Genomic DNA, 15537 nt, shown 5'->3' with positions numbered 1-15537 from the left:
TTTGGGTTTTTTTTGTTTGGTTGGGGTTTTTTTTACTGACCTTGCATGAGGATATTCAAAATCAGGGAGCAGTTGCTTTACTTCCTCCCACCACATGCCAAGCAAGACTTCTCATATCATGTTCTTGCAGGGTGTCCCAGCCTCCTGCCCCAGAACACCGTGCACCTGGAGATGCCACCAGAGCCCCTGGCATGGCACGAAGGTGCAGGCACCAGCCTGGCGCTGCCACACCCAGATAGCTCTGGCTCAGTGGCTCAGGAAGCAGCTGCCAACAGCACTGATGCCATTTCCGAGTGCCTCTGGCTGTCCTTGCCCTCTGGGCTGGCATTGTGGTCCCACCAGAAACTAGGGTATCAACACCTCCCCAAGGTCACAGACTGAAGCTCTGTGCCTGAAAGCACAGTTTCTCACCTCACACACCCAGAGGGACTGTGGCTGCCAATGGGGCAGGGACCAACACCTGTACACAGAATGTAGAAGAACAAAACTATCCAGAGATCACTGAAAAAATCATCAAATTTGGCAACTACGGAAGTAATTCTTTCTATGTAAACTTTAATCTGATATGTAGTTTGAGCTCTCAGTGAAATAACTAAGATTTTTCCAGCAATCAAGAGCAGAACTAAGCCCAAAACCAATTCAAAGTTTTGAAGATTCAAAAGAATCTAGGTTCTCAGCTGGTTAAGTGGGAGAAGGGCTGAATTCAATACATCCACACTGATGCATAAGAAAACTTGCTGCTCACATTGCTTAGACCTGTGTGCTGGCACCTATCTAAATCATCAGAATCTAAATATAAATTTTTCCTCTGGCCACCGATGAGAACATTCTAGTTCTCAACAACAGCTCTCAACAGATCAAATGCAGTGATCCCCATAAAAGTAGCAACAAGCAGTCACTGGAGCTTGGACTTCCACAATGTAGAGATGTTTTCCTACATCAGGGACTCATGAACAACTTCTGGTAGTATATTAAAGCCAAAATTTTTTGTTGATTAATGTGCCAATTCATCTTCTGTGCTACTATTTTTTCTCATAAGAGAGAACTCTCTTAAGAATTAAGAACAGTCTCTGAGGAGGGAAAAAAATCAAACCAAGCAAACAACAAAAAGCCAAAACATAATCCTTGTTACAAAGTTAGTCCCATCCAAAACTGAGTCTGGTTATTGCTAACAGGAAAACTATTAGAACATTTGGTCAAAAGTCAGGAGGTCTGTCAGCCAGCAGAGGTTACTTAGGAACTTTGCCATAGCAAATTAGTAGATTCAAATGAAAACATGACTGGAAAGTACAGGTTTTATCTCAAATAAAATCACCTGACAAGGAAGTCTCATCCGAAACAAAAGTGCTCTGTACTCTGAAACAGCCAGCCAGGCAAGTCTGATCTTGCATACACTGAACTCAATGGGAACAGCTCCAGTAGGTTCCCTGGAAGTAGATCAAGTCTACCCTGACTAATTTTAATTAAAAATAAAACCTTTTTAAAGAAGGATCATTGTTTGAATAGGATGTATTACATTTTACTAGTTTTCAGGAAACATTCGAAAGCCTCTAGAAAAGAATTTTTTATCTCCCCTCATCAAAATGGAAAAAAACCTCCAGTTTGGCCTCAGTGAGGATTCCCTTGGTGCTAACTGCCTGGAGTATAGCCATAGGGGAGGGAAGTCCATTTGCACAGGAGACAATACCATGAAATGCCCAGATTGACTTCTGAACCATAAATCATTCACCACTTACATAAACTCCCAATTTTACTGAGCTACAGCCAAGTGTCCTCCAGCTCCCCAAAGAAATTACGGGCTTGCACAGCCCACAGCTCACTGAGCCTTAAGTTTCATACTACACCCCTGAGAGGCACAGCCCAGAACTTCACCTTTAGACCTTCCTGAAGCTGTTGTGCAGCCAACACCAGTTAAGTGTCTGGAAATGCTCCTGCAGGTAACAGGGTGCCCGTACTTGGCAAGGTCCTTAAACTTGCATACTTTTCTTTTCAAAATTCTGTCTCAGCAAGTTGCTCTGAACATAGCATTCAAATTAGAAAAAGAATCACAAATATTTTTCTTCAAAGATCCCCTTAATGCCATCTGACTTAGCTGGCAACAACATCAATAATGTTACATAAGAGTGGTAAAACTGCCTGTTTGCCACCGGAAAATTCATTAGACATTAGTTATTATTCTGACACCAAGCAGTGAAACTTCTCCTCAATTTCTACTCAGCCTCTCCAAAGAGAATCTGCCTGTGGTCTGGGCAGGTGCTGTTCCTGGTCCATGGAGCTCTCCATGGATCTGTTGTGCATATAAATGCACTTTTACAAGTCAAGGAACTATTGACCATATGGCAGAGAAGCAAACAGATACTACTAAGTCCCTCAAAAGATTTGTGGAATAAGAAATAATTTCTATGTATCACATGGCCTTTTCAATTACTGCCATCAGAAAACTTCTACTAAGTGTTTTATTTTTACTAATGTCATGCAAATTTAGCAACACAGAGGATAGGATCCAGGTATGAAGACAAGCCAGTAGATTCCTATGGATTCAGAGTTGTCCCAATGGCTAGGCTAGAGTTATATAAAAGGATGCAATTTGGCTTTTTCCACTTTACCCAGATTAAATCCAGCCGAATACTAGCAACATACTCTTTAATCTCAAAGGAAAACAGCAAGAAATAAGGAAGAACAGACATTCAGAGTGACTGTGCTTGCACTCTGGAAGGAACTGATCCTGTGGCTGCATTCCCAAGGCAAGGGCTTCCGGGAATGAAGAAATTCCATGAAGTGACCTTCAGATTCTTGATTTCCAGAGAGATATAGAGGGAAAAGTCAGCAGACTCTTCCAGCACCGGCTTTCCTCTTCTTCATAGCAACAAAGGTTTAAGGGCTCCTGCTCTCCTGCAGATGAGAGCTCTGCAGTACTTGGAGGCCTCCCCAGCAGCAGAATGACAGCATACCTTGTGCCATTTGCATGGCACCTGCTCCTGCAGCCCACAGTAGTGACCTACTCAAGTTTATGGCATGGACAACTGAGCCATTGCCACAGGCAGGCAGCTCACAAAGGCCACTGTGTGCCTTGGTGGAGGAAAGCTATCCATGGCAGGCTGTGCATGGACTAGAGAATCCCCCAGAACCATTCCCTCTGCTCCACTCTGCCTCCCTTTCCTGCCATCACAGGGCAGTAGAACAGCCACATTCAACCCAAAGTTCCCTGTGATCACTCTGACAGTGTGTGGAAGTCAGCCTTTCATGCTGCTGCCTCCTTTTCCCAATGGCTTTACACACTCTGGCCAACCTCAAGCAAACCTGACAACAGGATACCTGGCACAGAAAAGGTGTTCTCCAGTTTGCAGAAAAACAGATGAGGAGACAGATTTTATAGTGAAGAAAGGGCTAGAGAGGGGATGCCACTTAGATTAGACACTGAGGAATCCAGGTACAAGCCATGACTCCATAAGACCAGCATGCCATTAACTCTGTGCTTGTGCAACATTTTGTCAGTCATGCCCACAGAAACGTTCAATCCTTTGGATATTAATCTGGGGAAACTGGGTATGTCATCAGTACAGGAAGTCAAAATTGGTTCTTGACTGCACTGTTTTCTCGCCTGGAGAAATTTCTGTCCTTAAGACTGTTATGCCAGCATCAGGTTTGCTTGAAGGCAGCCAACAGCTGGGTAGGAAGCTCTTGGGAAAAGGAAACGAGTGGATAGCTGACAACTCTATTAGTCACTAACATAAATCTGTTTAGACAAAGATTACCAGAATATAGAAAAGTAATTGTCAAAACTAAATTTGCTTCTAGAAGTGTTTACTTATGAAGCAGCTTCCATAAACACAGAACTTTCTCAAACCTGAACATAATGGAGAACATTTAGTTTTCAAGGCAGTACAAGTTTCTTATGCAAGCAAAGATTGTTCAAGAGTTCTCTATTTTAAACATGACATCATTAGAGAAAGACTTAGAGAAAAACTAATACAAGATTCTTGTATTAGTTTTTCTTGGACCAACCTTGGATTGTTCTCCATAGAAATTTTCTATTTATTAGACTTCTGTCTTCCTCTGCATTTTTTGCTCTGCCATTCAATAATTTATCAAATATAAAATCAGTTCTTTTGTGCCTGTAAGGCATTCTATGTGAAGGAGAAATATTAATATAATGATTTAGTAGAAACAGAAATCAGTGTGGTTATCCACCACCACGTCACAGCCATTCTGGCATCTGTAGGAAAATTCATGTTTTGATTATGGTTTTGTTACACAAAAATTATGTAGCAATACTGCCTTAAAGCAGTGCCTGCTAGCTATTTAATTCTGGCACACTGACCTTCCCCACCATGCCAGACCACAGAAATAAGGAAGAGATTTGACTTTAGAAAAGAAACCAAAGATGACCATTTCTCTTTTTTCCCCCCAGCATTATTTTCCCAGGCAGACCACTTCCTGAGGCAGCTCATGGGATAGCTGGGCAAACACTTGGACCAGTGCTCCTGAAAGAGCAGCAGCATGCCACAGGTGCCTGGAGCTGGAGCAAGAACGTCTTTGTTGATATGACATTTAGGATTTCCTGCTGTAAATCTTCAGTCTCAGGCTCTGGCTGGGCTATATGCAAAACCCAGCTGTGGTCTTCTGTTACCGGACTGAGAATGCCACAGGCAGATCAAACAAGCTGTAGATCCTTCCTAGAAACATCCCAACATCTCCAAAAAGTCCTGCCTGATTGCAGTAGTCCCCCAGGATTTATGGTAACACGTGCTACCCATACAACATGGGGCTACCCTGCATATATTTCCACCAAGCCATTCTTTCTCCCTGGTGCCTTCTGCTCTTCTTTAAACACAGGTTTATGTCCAAGGGTTTTAATTTCAAATTTTCACCCAGTTTCTAGTCACTACAACCTGATCTTGCCCTCTGATTTCTTCTTCAACTGTGACTTTATGAGTTACTTGCCCCAGTCCCTCTCCATCCCCTTGTTTTGTGTCTGGCACACTGCGTGACAGATTCATATCTTATCCTTCTGCTGGATCTCATCCCACACCACGAGCTCCACTTGGGAGCCCAGTGGAGCTGACAGACCTGTGAGTACTGTCAGGGTACCGTGTGGTGGTCGAGGGCCTCAGTGACACGTAGTGTCACACAGGTGGCTTTGTGTGTGCTCCAGAGGGGGCTGGCAGAGAGCAGAGCCCAAGGTGGGGCTGTGTTGCAGGACAGCCAGAGACAGCAGCACGGAGGGGAAGGTGTTTTGTCGATACTCCTGGGAGTTTATTCATGTTGTCAGCTAAATCCTGAAGAGCAGGTCCCAAGAACTTTGCAGGTGGTGCTTTCCTGCACTCAGAAACAGTTTACCTATTAAGAGAAGGGGAAAGGATTTATGGGAGAGAACAGAGAAGGAAGAAGAAATGCCTCATGAAAATGGGGTTCTTGGGAGTCAGAATAACCTCAGCTCCCCAGCAATTCTAGGAGATAATTGAAGGGCAGTCAGTGTAAGCTTCTACCTGGCTAGTAAAGAGCTTGTCCTTCCCACCTATTAAAGTTTCTCATTACTTTCTAGCTTTATAGCTGGAAACAACTCACACAGAGTGCTGCTGCTCCCATCTTCTACTCTGCTCTGGCCTGAGACTCTGCCTTTTGTGCTTTCTGTGCCTCTGGAGCAGTGCCACATCCTTTGTGACAATTCCCAGCCTGACCTCATGACACTCTTGGGTCCCAGATGTCATTTCTGCACTAGCTCTGGAACAGATCCCAGAGCACACCTCTCACTGTGTGTTCCCAGCAGCCTTCTGCCCTGCCGCACCCATCCCTCCAGCTGCATGCTTCTGGAGCTTGTACTGCTGGTTGGATCGCAGTTACAGCTTTCGCTAAGAGGTGCAGGCACAAGGCAGGCACAGCCCCAGCAATGGCTACTGAGAGCAGATTTTAGCAAGCTGGCTAAATATATATATCAGGACAGCTGTCTTCCTCATTAGCTCTCTGGGGACACTTTTCCCTGTTCACATTACCTAGCCCCATCTGCTCTTGTCTTGCCAAGTCCTGTCATGAATGGGTGCTGTACTAAGCAAGTCTGCAAAAGATACTTGTGGAGCCTCCTTTCTCCACTGCATCTGACTTCCCTACTCCTTGGATCCCACCATATCAGTCCAGCCTGCTCACACAAGAGGTCCAGGCCAAGGATCACAGTGTCTCTATAGCCACAGTGGAAGCGTGCATGATCCAGAAAAGCAGCATTCCTCCCAGACATACTCCATACAGGATCAGCACTGCTCTGGACTGTTCAGTAAGTGCCAATCACCTCATAGATGGCCCAAGCAGAGAACTGCACCTCTTTGAACAAATTAGTAGAATTAAGAGCAAATGGGGAGAAAATGAGAGGTTTTATTTTCTCATTTCAGGAGTATTGACATCCTCAGATAAATCTGGAGGAGCACTAGGGGCTAATTTATAGCCACAGAGCCCAGGCACAGAGAATTGACTGGAAGCCACTTTCTTAGACCATGATGTGTCTGCCATGAATCAGAACCACATGACAAGTGCCCTGAGGTCTTGCACAAAAGCATCACATGGAAGCAGTACAGGCGAGACAAGCTGAAGGCTGATGCAGTGCAGTGATAAGCCCACCCCTGGAGCAGTCACCTCTTCACCTCTCCAAGACCTGTACTTATCTCTGCTCCATGCACCCAACCCCTCCAGCACACACTGCAGCATAACAAGACCCATGATTTGGGGCTGTCAAGAGCAGGCTGCAAAGTATACCTCATGTCTGATCATCAGCAAGACTCTGTCTGTGATTTTATCCAGTACTGTCACTCTGCAATCTCTGTATTCCATACTGCCTAACACTGAAGGAAGCTCAAAGACGACAACATATTATTCTCTGCACAGAGGCTGAAGAAGCTTAGCCAAGCCAAGATCCATGCTGCAAGGGTTGCTGCAGCATTCCTTGGTAATTCTTGGTAGGAGACTCAAGGAGAACACTACTTTCACAATAAGATCCAAGTAATGACTAGCTCTGACATTGCTTAGAAAAGCTACTTCCCCAGACAGTAAATGATCCAAGAAACAGAAGGCTGAACCACCAAAATCCTCACAAAGGAACAGATTATACATCAGAAAATCTGTGACACAGCACATGGCTAGCTCATGCCAGCACAAAATCATCATTTTCTTATGATCTTACTTACCAGAGTCAGATCCAACTAGAACCATAACTTCAAGTGTCTCGAAACTTTTCACCAGACAGATCTGCCATACCCATGTTTTAAGTGCTCCCAAGAGCACATCTCACTGATTTCTGGACTTCCACATGGTATGCAGATCCTATCACATCTTCTTCCAGCTAACCTTTCTCAACTTTGGCAAGACAATCAACCATTCAGTGAGTGTTCTGTTTATCCTCCCAGGAACTGAGTTGCAGATGAGATCAGATCAGGGCATTTTATGCCGGTTAAACCTCAATTAACAGCCAGGAGTTCCAAAAGAGAATGCCTGGGTTTGCAAGGAATACTATCACAGGCATCAGAACAGTCACTGACCTCCTACTGTGATATTTCTGCCCTTCAAAGCCATTGAGCCTCAAACACAGGATGTTCCTGCTTGATGCCCTCTCAGCCAAGTAGAAGGGCTTGTTCTTCTACCTCAGCCAGCTTTGGAAAGGTATTTGTATTGTCTCAATTCTCTGATACAACACAACAAAGAAGCCAGATGACTCAGCCCAGGGTATTTAGGCAATTAATGGGTCAGTACATCTCCTAAGGTTGTCACCAGAGCATTTCCACAGCATTTTTACCCATCTGCTGCCAGAGGCCCATTTTACCATGCAGACTATGGTGACTTGTGGTAGGTGCCCCAAAATTAATCTTTTTATATTTTTACACAATTTTGGGGCAATGAGAGGATAAAGGTAGGGGGAAGAGTTAGTGAAAGTGTATTCCACCTACTGTGCTTCACTTTGGAGTTCAAGTGCCAATTTCACAGAGGTGAACACCAAATTACTGTATAGCTACTAAACAAGTAAGTGATTTCAATGCGGATATAAGTGCTTAAACTCCTCTGTGTGACTCAGTTAAGCTTTTTAAGACAGACCAAAGTTATTATTTTACCAGAAGTAGAAGAATAAGGCTACAAAATCATGTGGCAGGGGAGAACACAAAGGAAAGACAATGAGAAAAGAGAGAGTCAAATGACTAGTCATATCAAAGCCAAGAAAAATGGCTTAGAATGTGACACATGGATCTAAAAGAAAAACTGTGATTGTTAAGTCAAGAATTTAAAAGTTTAGAAATCATCAGTCAGGCCCATCTGCATGCAGGCAGCAGGAAGGGCTTTCCAATCCTTGCTGTTCAAGCATGGACACCAGCACTGAGATGCACACTGAGGAGTCTCCAGGGTATCCCAGGCCAGCCCTTACCCCATAAGGCCTACAAGAATTCACTGCTTAAAGCTGGTAATTGCAATGGAGAAAGGGGGTAGTGGAGACAAGGCCATGTCCTAGCTCATCAGTTCTCTAAACAGAGGGATGAGGAAAGCCTCACTACTGGATAAAACCTTAAATTCTGAGTCACTTTAAACCAATAATGAAGACTAAAGATAAAATGTGGATTAGATAGCATTTGTTCATCACAGCCAAGGAGGACAGAAATTTGTAGATTTTACAGAAATTGCTGAGGGAAACACAAAATTCTTGTCCTGATATCCAGATGATTTGTTTTCCAAATGGGTTTAAAGTATATTGGCCTTGACTGAGACCAGATAAAACCAACAAGTTCAGGATGATGGTTAGTTTGGGATGACTGCCCCCCACGATCTTTAAAACAAGCCATACCACACTCTGAGTGTGTTTCTTGACATAAGCTCCACACCATGCTTTCCATAGACTGGTGGAAAACACACAGGCTCTCTCAGGATGCACTGAGGTACCTTTCAGAGACAGACAGGGTTAAAGAAGAGGGGAGGCAAGTTTTCTCTTCTTCCCACCAGCTGCAGCCTTACACTCTTCATGTCACTCCTGCATCTGTTCCCTCACCACCATCTGGTCTGGCTCTTGATTCCTCGCAACTAAATCAAGTGTGGGGAATCATCTCACAGTCCCTTGCCCCCATGAGTCAGAAAGGACTGAGCATGTTCTGCTATGAGAGACCTTCAGAAAAATTTCATCTTCTATTTCAAGAAGCTAGTGCTGAGCTACTTGTCAGTAGGCCATATCTGGGACATGTTTGCTTAGAAAAGCAACATGTTTGTTACGTATTCAAAGGTCACCACCCTCTGTTGATATTTGAGGCTGACACACAAGGGCAAGAGACCACCTGAAAGATGGTCATCAGAATAGTTTTAACATTGCAAACAAAATAATTTTTAATCCCTAGTATAAACTTAGCCCTTTTTGTTTGTCTATTATGGGATTTAATCCACTGTCTTTAACTATTCTCAGTTTTATCCTCCTAGTCCTACAGAATGATCAACATTGAATTATTTAAAGCAGATTTTGTGCAGTGACTTTCATGGGGGACTGGCTCAGAATTTTTACTTTTTATGGTTTCTTCCACAATCAAAGCTGCCCTTTGCGGTGTTTTGCACAGTCGGTAAAAGATCATGTATCCCATGATTGTATCCCATGTAAAGTTGCATGCAAAGGTACAGGATTTTGGATGTCATTTATGACCAGACTCTTGTTCTCCTTAGTTAATAGTATGGTATGCATATTTTCAGAGATCTGTGTATATTCCATGGATATTTTCTTGCTAAAGTACAATTGGTTTTGGTGTGTGTTCTGCAGAGACAAACTGTTGAAGTTTGGCCTGAATGAAAATGTGAAAGCTTCATGTCAGATAGCAACTGTGATAGTAAATGGTCAACTACACAGTCCTTTTTGGCATCAAAAAGTAGAAACACTAATAATTTTCTTTAAAGAAATCTGAAGACATTTCCAGCTTTCAGCAGAGACTGTTTACAGAATTTGAATACAAGGAAGGTCGAACACACTACACTTGACACTGCTGAGAACTTGGAATGTTTCTGAGGAAAACCAAGAAAGGTCACTTAGCATAAAGCAGCTGAAAAATTCCCATTTCTTTACTATGTTGGTAATAACTGAGGTTTCAGAAATAGTCACAAAAGAGCACAGGGAATTTCCCAAGGTTTCAGGGTTTGCTGCCTGTCTATGTCCCTGTTCGCATTTAAAAGCAAATACACATTTTGTAACAGAAGGGAGACAACTATGTTATATATCATTAGCCAGCAGTTAATTTTTAGCTGAATATGAGATTATAAATGCAGAGACACAGTACAAGAAACCTGAAAAATTGAGCCAGTAGAGAAAGCAACTTAAATTCACAGGAGACCATTGCTTCAGTCTTTCCAAGTTACATCAAATCTGTTTGCTGAGATCACATTAGCACTCATATAACACAGCTGGGCCGTCTTCCAACCCACTTGAGCTTTCCTTATCTGAAATACTAACTTTCCTGGTTTACTAGTAATTCTGTTTATAGTTTACACATTCTTTCCTTTTACACAGAGGCACAGAATAAGCAGTTCACCAGGAACTGAACTGAAAGTACTCAGAGGAAGAGAGGTAAACACGTGAACCCAGTGGGGAGTGGGAGTTCACAGGTTCTCAGTGTAAGTTAGCAGTGTGCTGCTGACAGGGCAGAAGGATGCCCCACACAGCATTTGACAGATCTGTGCCACTGGTCTCTACCAGCCACGTGCTTCTGGGTTTTCCCAAGGACTGTACAGAATTGAGCAACAGGAGAACTTTGTTAATATATATCTGTTAACTAGCACTCCCTGTTTTAGGGCAGGATCACCAATCCACATGGATCTTAATGGCTATCTCTGAACTGCTCTTTCTGATGATTATGACTGAAAACTCACCAGAGAATCATCTTCTAGACTTTCAAGATCCCTAATTCTCATATGTCTCCCTAACACATTACATTTCTTTAATGTCTAATCAAACCTTCCTTTATTGCAGCTGAAACTCATGATTTCTATCCTACTTACAGCAGGTACAGAGAAAAAAAAGCTACTGCTTCTACCTTTGAAGCAGCTCTCTATGCATCTGAACATGTATGTTTCCCTTTAGTCTTCCTTTTTGACTAAGGAACTCAAGTGCCAATTTTTTTCCATCTTTCCTCATAGATCATGTATCCTAAAAGACTCCTTGTTGCTACTGCTCTTCTCCGAACTGCCTACAATCTGTCTGCATCCTTCTAAAGCCATATTGCTGCCACTAGACACAGAGCTGCAGCTAACATTTTGCTAATGTCAAGTGGAAAACCTTGATGTTCCCTGCAACCTAAGCTTTGTTTATATGACCCAGGATTTGTCATTTGCAGAATAGCAGCACTGTTGATACCTTTTCGTGTTTTCACCCACTCAATCTTTTTTTCTGCCACTTAAACTCTGGTTCCCCACAAAAATCTGTGACAGACTGCTTGATTTGTTTAAAAACACATACTATTTTTATCCATTTCTTCAAATTGTCAAGTCCGTTTTGAATTCTGCTGTCCTTCAATTTACTGAAAATATGGTCAGACACAAGACATGTTCATGAAGAACCTGATTCTTCCATTTTATTCATCCTGTACTAGATTTGTCTACATCGTGTTTCCCTGATTTGCTTATCTGAACAGCACCAAAGCCTCAGTAAAATCACAATCATCTGAAACCTACTCCTTCCTCCATTCTCACAAGGTCAGTTAAATGGAGCCTAAGAAGGGAAATAGATGATCTGTTTAGAAATCCTTTCCTAGTTTATGATGTGAATTTAAACTAAGCTGATGAGTCTTAGCCTTCAGTTCTTCTCTCCTATTCCTCGCTGATACAGAGAAAGTACAAAAAGAGCATCTGAGCAATAGACACAAGTGTACATTCAGCTCAGCTCAGCAGAATCTTGCAGATGAAGTCACTGAAGTCATCAGTATGCAAGGAGATAACAGAAAAAAATGTATTATGGGATAAAAAGTACCACTATGATCAGTTCACTGCAGTAACACAGGATCTTCCAGAAGGTCAGACACTTCTGCAGCTTTCTACTGTTATGAAAAAGGAATATTTTCATCCATTAGATCCCATGGAATCATTGAAGTTAGTCAGTTAAAAGACCAGTTAACATATTGATAGAATCAGTAAAGTTGGAGAAGACCTACTCTAACCCCCTGCTCAGGGCACAGTCAATTTGAAGTCAGATCAAGCTGCTCAAGGCCTTGTCCAGTCAAGCTCTGAAAAGCTGTGGTTCATATTATTATTCCAGAAGTTATCCACCGTGAAAGCCTTTCTTGGGGAGTGCTGCTGCAATTTTCCATGTTGGTTGGCTTTAGCACACATACTGCCTGTGCTCCAGCCTTGATCCTCTCACATTAGATGTGGCCAAAGGCAATGATGCAAGGCACTACTCTGTGTACCATGTACTTCTTCAATTTTTATTAAATAGGCATTCCTAAAGAAGTGCTGCCAGCATATATTACATTAACTGAAATGGTTAAGTACCAACCAGTTAACAGGAGGAGCTTATTTTTCCTGCCATAATATCTTTGTGCTTACAGAATCACCTATAAAAACCTTCCAAAACGTATAAGAACTACACTTTCCACCCATATTTGTGGTACTACTTAATGTAGACAGAAACCTTTTGGGGACTAATCTAGAACAAGGAAGTGGGACTTGGCATCAGCAAGCTATTTGAGATGATTCACAATTTTCCATAATGAGAAAGGAGAATTTGTCTGTGAAATTACCACTCTGCATGGAGCTATGCAAATTGCCCTTGGGGCAGAGGTAAGGTCTGGGACACCTCAGTGGTGGAATGGAAAGTATGAATATGTCCAAATGCTGACACACAGAACATGTAGGAGTGCAAAACTATTATATTTCATTGAGTGAAAGTCCACAGCCTACTCCAGTTTCAACCACCTGACATTATCTAGTAAAAACAAGTCAACTACAGGTATGTCTTCCAGTTGTGGCACTGCTGGAGGGAAGCATGAGTAGCTAATAATTCTCATTACCAAATGTTCATTCACCTATTCAGCTTCAAGAAACTGGAATCCCTTATAAATCGAGGGGAATGCTCCCACATTCTTTCCTATGTGTTAGGGCACGCAGGTTGGCATAAGGCTTAGAGCTCTTGGATTTAATTTATTTAAACTATTTATTCTCTAGAAAACTTAGAGCTTTTATGTACATGTTTAATGGGAAAAAAAATCATGAATTGACACATACTTATCTAATCTCAACACTGCTTTCAGCCAACTTGTTTTATGCACTACAGATTCATAGCAAAAAGAAGCCCTTCAAATTAAATTTAAAAGGAGGAAAATTTCAAAAGAAATATTAACATTTCAAAGTTATGATTTTAATTTTGACTCCTCTGAGAAACAATCCTATTCTTAACATATTTTTCACCTGTTTGATTCTGTTACCACTTCACACATTAAAAACAAAGACCCTGAAAATAAAACAGGCGATCTGTCACAAAGTAAATATTCTGGTAACAGTATTTCCTGGGAGAAAAAGAAGAGTTACAGCTTGCTTTGGCCTGTCCAATTCTCACTTGCAGTCATGCTAATTTTACTTCTTATATCAAAAAAGCAATTTGTTCTCACCACTGAACATTCCTGCCATTACTGAAACCAAAAACACATCTGTGAGATGCAATGACACATCCAGCTAAGCTTACCATGGCCCAACTTTCTCTAACGAGTAAAATTAACTGGTTGATCTTGCTTCCATCCATCCATGTCTTGGATAAAACCTGTAAGGATTTTGCATTTTAGCTGCAAAAGTTGAGAGAAGAGGAAGAGAGGAAGACCTAAAGGCTTAATGTTAGACAAAATCTGATACCTGAGAAGTGGTTTGAGCTCCTGAAAGCAGGTGTCAAAGGCACTGATAGTGAAAACTCCAACTGAGGAAATTCTAGATTGCCAATATCTAACATGAGGAAATATCTCATTAATAACCTTATAAGAATAAACATTTATCTGGACCTCAAAGGTAACTCATCTGTGTATTCCACTTACTCAGCTCTCACCAAGAAAGGAAACCTTTAGTAGTTTAACAAAGTCCTGAAAACTGAAAGGGACAACATAATGACTAATTGAAAATGTTGAAATGCCAAAGAGAAGGGCATGTCCCTAGAGGAAACATCTGGACAGATCAAGGGCTTTTTACTTTGTTTGGTTCTGGGAAACAATCTTTTAAGCCTACCTTTTTCCGTAAGTACACAAAACCCTTAGTGGAAGACTAATTTTCACAAGACGTACAGGATTAGTTATCTTTGGTGAAGAAAATAAATATACGAATTACAATGAGTGACATGAAGACTCTGTCAGAGATAAACACACTGTAGACAAATCTTTCATTATCAGAATTAGTTAATTTTAAAATCAAAGGGTGCTGGGTTTTGTACAGTGAAAATTGAAACCAAATTAATCTCTTTTTCTAAATCTCAGTACTTGCCAAATTGCAGCGTCTTGGCTCACACTTGGTAACATTTGACAAGTGATGGAAAAAGCAGCTGGGAGCAGGCTGAATCTTTCAAGTCTACAAAAGAAGCAAACATATACAAATTTCTCTGACATCATAGAATTTGCTTCCTAAATGGAATTGAATTTGGCCTTGACTTCAGATGTCCTGAATGTTTATGCTAGGCTGATCTCTCTGCAAGTACTTTCTGGGATTAGATTCCACTTGTTTTGATGTTTCTCACAAAAGAACACTAACATTTTGGTAATCCCTTCTGACACAGAGCACCACGAGGTGTCCACTGCTGTCAGTCGAATTGATTGGCACACCAGGACAGCACATGCTTCACTTTTCTGCTCATATCAATGAGTATCACTATAGAAAAAAACTCTGATTCTTACTCTAAACTTACTTAATAAAAGGTACCATGAATTTTCAGCACACTGTGATGAACAACTGAAAATTTTCAGATGTCCCTGCAAGATGATACCAATGTAGATAGCAATTAGTTTTGCAAAATACTTCCCTGGGTCTCCTTTCTTACCTTTGACTTTACCCAGTAACTGGCTTGAGAAGGAGCATAACCACTCAAAAATCACTTCGGACTTGAATCCAGTCATCTCTACGGTGTGCAGAGGAGAGGCATGCATCCAGATGAGTGGGAGGAGGTTTGGAAATGAAGCAACTGTTCTAACAAGCTGGAAAATATGTGTTATCCAACTTCATAATAAAAGAACAAAAATTCTGAAAAAGCTGCTTGGAAATACACAGTTTGAGCTCATACATGGATTTGGCTACCACTTCCTCAAGTACTTGCTGTGCTTTGGGGAAAGCATCATAGAAATAGGAACTTCTATGGTATTTGATAAGTTGAAATGTTTAGTCACAACATAGGTAATTGTTTCATGCAGTACTTGATCAAAAATACTATGTTCATTTACAATCCATATACCTTATAATTTAAATAAAGACATCCAATTTGTCAGTAAACATTGCCTTTATAGGAAAATGAAGTAAAATTTAGCTTTTCCTGTGTTTCCATAACAGTGTTCACTGAGATGAATTGCTGTTACTGGCTTGCCT

The sequence above is a fragment of the Corvus hawaiiensis genome, chromosome 8 (assembly GCF_020740725.1).
Source record: "Corvus hawaiiensis isolate bCorHaw1 chromosome 8, bCorHaw1.pri.cur, whole genome shotgun sequence".
In the NCBI taxonomy this organism is placed as follows: domain Eukaryota; kingdom Metazoa; phylum Chordata; class Aves; order Passeriformes; family Corvidae; genus Corvus; species Corvus hawaiiensis.
This window is presented reverse-complemented; position numbering follows the sequence as displayed.